This window comes from Lontra canadensis, unplaced genomic scaffold (genome assembly GCF_010015895.1).
Source record: "Lontra canadensis isolate GAN:19392208 unplaced genomic scaffold, GSC_riverotter_1.0 scaffold31, whole genome shotgun sequence".
In the NCBI taxonomy this organism is placed as follows: Eukaryota; Metazoa; Chordata; class Mammalia; order Carnivora; family Mustelidae; genus Lontra; species Lontra canadensis.
The window spans coordinates 18,839,540-18,844,838 of NW_022631025.1; positions in this window are offsets into that span (position 1 = coordinate 18,839,540).

Genomic DNA, 5,299 nt, shown 5'->3' on the forward strand with positions numbered 1-5,299 from the left:
CCGCTTTTTCTGTAAAATAAATATCTAGAAGTAGAAATTATTTTCACTGATTTTAAATCAGTGCAAGATACATGTTCCAAGATACATCATATGCAGCGCTCAATGAACATATTTACTAAAACTATTTGAGGCTGATTGATCTGGATTTGGTTTGGTTTGGTTTTTAGAGAGTGAGGAAGCGTGGGCATGTGAGGGGCTGGGAGGGGCAGAGAGAGAGAGGAGAGGGAGAATCTTAAAAAGGCTCTGCAACGTGGGGTTAATCTCATGACCCTGAGATCATGACCTGAGCCAAAATCAAGGGTAGGTCCCTTTACCAACTGAGACACCCAGGTGCCCCTGATCTGGTTTAGTAATATTTTCATTTATTGGTTGGACAAATATTTTTCAGTTTGTTCCTACAGAGTAAGCTCTGTATTAGTCCTAGAAAACAACAATAATCTTTGCCTTCAAAGGATATAAACATTTGAGAGATTTAGCAAGCTGGGGTTAATTAATTTAAAGTTTTTCCCCATGTAAACTATTTCTTAATATTGACAAATCTTAAATGGAAGCAGAAAAAAATTAAAATGTTTTTTCTCTTAAGGTGTGTGTAAAAATGTTTTCAACATGGAAAGGAAACCGTTTAAAAGGTTTAGATATTTTACTAAAATCACTTATCAGTGATTTTAAGTGTTGCTATTAATATCATATCTATTAATACTGTCTATGTTATGGTGATTTCGGTTAAGCCCAGTTGGCAGTTTGACACACTGATTTCTCTGTCTTTTCACCCAGCTTAAGGTTTCGTTGCACTTCCTTGGAGGTCAACCATCTCCTGAAAGATGTAGAACAATGGCCCATCTCTACAAGAATGAAATATTATTTTCAAGGTTGTTTTTTCCATATATTTCCCAGAAAGAACTCAAAAGTAAATACATTCATAAAGATTTTTCAATTATAAGTGGAAGCCACTAAAGACTCCTACTCTAGAAAATTTATACTTACAGAAGTGACAAATTGCATAAATGTCCTTTTATGGGTGTTAATACTAGCTATGCAGACAGAAGAGGGTCTCTATCAAGAATTTATCAAGGAGATTCCCCAAAAATAAATAATAGTGCAAAACCCAGGATATTCCTAGCCAGCTTTGTTAAGGAATAAATAATAACAATTAAGACTCCAATTACAAGGAAATAAATCTCTTAAGGTCAAAAAGTCATTCTCTAGGGGCACTTGGGTGGCTCAGTTGGTTAGGCATCTGTCTTTGGCTGGGGTCATGATCCCAGGGACCTGGGATCTAGCCCCACATGGGGCTCCTTACTCAGTGGGAAGCCTTCTTCTCCCTCTCCTCCTTTCTTGTGCTCTCCCTCACTATCTCTGTCACTGTCTCTCTCTCTCTCAAATAAATAAATAAAATCTTAAAAAAAAAAAAAAGTCATTCCTCTAAATTGAGGACCTCCATGAAAAGCTTTGGAGTTAGAGCTAGAGATTTATCCCAATGTGAAGTCAGTCTCTGGTTTTGCAAGGGCCAGGCAAAGCCCAGGGTGCAGAACTGTGCCTGGTTGGGAGCCTGGCGTCTTGGGATGCATATTCTCAGTATTTTGTACTGTGAGTGTTCAGTGGGTTAATAATTTTACCATCTCCGAGCCTTGGTTTCTTCAGCCCTTTAAGGAAATAACAATGCCATCTTTTACCCAAGACCTAAATAAAAATAATCTAATCTAACTAGTAGCAGGTTGGCCTTGAGTTGAAATTTGCATATGAGTGTGCCTGTAGATTTCTGTGGGGCATCTTAGTTAGTGCATCGTTAAAGACCTGCCCTGAGCCTGCTTTTCCAGCCTCACCTGTCTCCACACCTCCCCTCCTAAACTACACTTCGGAAATAATCCCCAGGATGTCATGCAGTTCCCTATGCAGCTTCACATCTGTTCCTCTAGCCTGGAATATTTTCTGCTCCTCGTGATCAGCAGGAGGGTGATATCCATCAGGAAGCCTCGGCTCACCCACTGGGTTTCCCACTGGGCCATGTCCAGCATGGGCGCATGTGCCTGTTCTTGTTGAGGAGGAAACGGGATGGAGGGGCAGAGAGAGGAGAGAGGACTGGAAGCGAGAGATTTGAGAGGCTGAGGAGGTCCTTTAGGGCCAGATTGGGAAGGGCCTTACATGTACACGGAAGAGTTTGGCCTCATCTTAAGGGCAAAATCTTACAAAGGCTACAGAGCATTTTACTAGAGGAGTGACACGATCCAGATATATTTTATTTAGAAAGATGACCTAGCCACAGGTTAGATTGGAAATGGGGGAAGTATCACAAATCCAGATGGGGTCTCTCTGAATGATGAGAACAAGTCTCCCAGCAAACTGCTTTCTCCCCTCCTCTGGAGTTTCACAAGAGCTGGTTGGTTGGTGTGTGGACCCAGATGGGTTGGCATTTGACTGGAGACTTACCAAGCATCGGGAGGTGAATATCAGGGTCCCCCAGGGGTGAGTCCGATTGTAGAAGCCCAACATCTCCCCATGTTCTGCTCTCAGCTCTCCTTTCCTAATAACAGAGAAGACAGACGGCAACATGAATTTCTTCTAATAATGAACACAGAGAGGGAGTTGGAGAAGTAGGTGTAGACAGCAGAGGAAGAAGGAGCATGCTTATAAAGGTTGTTACCTCTTTTGCCCGAAGATACTGTGCTAGAAGCTTTTTCTACTCAGTGGTTCTCAGGCCATTATAATCACGGAAAGGACTCATTAAACCATAGAATCAGCGATTCTGATTCTACAGGGTGGGCGTGGGGCCAATAATTTGCGATTCTACCAAGACCGCATGTGAGGCTGATGCTGCTGGTTCAGGGGCCATACTTGAAGAACCACTTGTCCTGTTTTGTTTCTTCTGTTCCTCTCAATAACCTGGCAAGGCACTCTTGGTACTGTTGCAACAGAAGAAGAAACCACTCCTAGAGGACTTTGTAACCTGTCCCCCACCCTAAGTCAACTAGCAAGCAAAAACAAAACCTTGGGGCCAGGTTGTGTTTGTCTCAAAAGCCCATGTGTTCCCCACCTCACCTCCCTTTCCCCGACAACTGTCTTGAGACCTTAGCTAGGACAGATGGAGCTCCCAGCTTTTTCCTTCGCATCAGGGTCCCAATGGCCCACAGCTCTTAAGTGTGAGGGTGGTGTGTAAATGAACATATTGTACATCTGAGCGCTTCCTTTTCTCCAAAAGCTGTTTTAACTCCTTCGGCTGTGGTTCCTCACTCTGTCCCAAGAGGTGATATCAAACTATTGCCTGTGCAGTTGCTCCTGGAACATTTTCTTTCAGAGAGGTACGAAATGAACATCCAACTGCTCTACACACAACATGGTGCCTGGAAGTCTGCAATCTGCCCACATACATCTTGCCTTTGATGCCTTTTCCAGTAAGTTTGAGCCTCCCCTTGTGCTTGCATTGTTAACCCTTAGCACAACCACAACCAGGTGGTTTTAGATGGAATTGCCTGCTGTGCTCTCTGCAGGCAAGTCTTCCCCATTTCTTCTTTTTTAAAATATTTCCACATGCTGTGGATGTCCTACCAAATCCTGTTTCTGACGTTGGATCTTTGTCTTTACTTGCTGGTTGTCCACTTGGAGCTAGAAAGAAAGAAAAAAGAAGCGCCCAAGGAAACCATTCATGTTCCATATACCTGTGCTTTGGAATTAATTATTTTATCTACAGGTAATATGTAATTACCTCTTTGGGGCCTGTTTTTTGACCAAAGGAAACATTTTAACCTCATATTTCTTTGTTGCTGTTTTCAAAGGTAATATTCAACCGATAAAGCAGCAAGGTTGGCTTGAGGAATTTTATAAATTCTTTCTTTCTGTGTTATTTACAATGAATATGTTCCCTTACTACAATAATCAAAAGGAGGCTAATTGCCCTGAGATTTTTTTTTACATAAGGTCCCCCCCACCCGAATAGAGAGGTAGTAAGCACCAACAATAAATTTTTCCCACCTGAGTTTGCACAAAGTAGAACATGTTAATCCTCCTGAACTTCCAAATTTACCTCATTGGTATAGTTCTTGTTCACCTCATTAACTTAGTTGATTTAGGATTAATCCAGCTTAGTATTACTTGACTCTGGGTAGCATTTTTGTCAATGTTGGTTTTGCTTTTTAAATCATTAGACTGTGCATAGTGTAAGAAAGTAAAAAAATTATTTTCATAAATGTGAATTTCCGGAGTCTAATATATTCTTCCTTTTCTTCTCTTTTGTCTCTTTTTCTCTTCCCTCTTTCTTTTTTTCCCCCTTCCTCTTGCCTTTCTTTCTCTTCCCTTCCTTTCCTAACAGTTCAGCCTCAGAGCTATCAGGTCGTGAAGGAGGGGACAGCTCAGGGAGGGGTGTCACAACTCCAGTGAAGTGAAGAGGTCTCTGCACTGGCGGATGGTCCTGCTGGGTGTTCCAGCATGGGAGGTTGCCAAATTTAGCAAATAAAAATACGGGAAGCCTAGTTAGGTTTGAATTTCAGTGAAACACTGAATGGTTTTCTTTTAGTGTAAGTATATCCCATGCAATATTTTATACTAAAAAAAAAGTATATTTATTTGAAATTCAAATTTAACTGGATGGCCTATATTTATTTTATCTACCAATACTCTCAGTGTGGGATGTCAGAACTCAGTCTCGATGAGAAGGGCTTCCATATGGGGAAGGAGCAGCAGGTTAACGTAGGGTGTCAAAGCTAAGCAAGATGTGTTAACGTAGGGTGTCAAAGCTAAGCAAGATGACAAGGACATCACTAAAGTAGAGGGGTGACAACACAAGAGACTGTTTATTCATAAAGTAATTGGTCAAATAGGGAAACATATTTTATATATATAAGATATGCAAATATATTATATAATATGTATTCCAAATAGTCAAAATTTGGAAAAAGAAAAAAATAGAATGAACCCTGTTTTGTGGGGTTAGGATTAGAGACATTGGTGTGAACTCATGGCTGATAATGAGCAAATGGTATATACATTTGCTTTACATGCATGGACTGTCTCTGTCACTCATCTCTGGAAGATGAGTGAGAGAGTAGTAATGGTGTTTACCCCTAAGGAATAGAACTGAGTGGCTGGGGCATGGAAGGGAAAAATTACTTCTTATATTTCCTTTGCTACTTTTTACATTTTGTGTCACGTGCTCGTGTGACCTGCACTAGACAATTTTTTTTTTAAACATTTGAAAAATAGAATTGGCTGTATTTCAAATCAGAGTATTAGAGGTAGCAGGGAGCTTAGAGATTTTTCAAGGCCACATTTGTGAATTTAAGATGTTGTAAAAGAAGACTAGAAACTT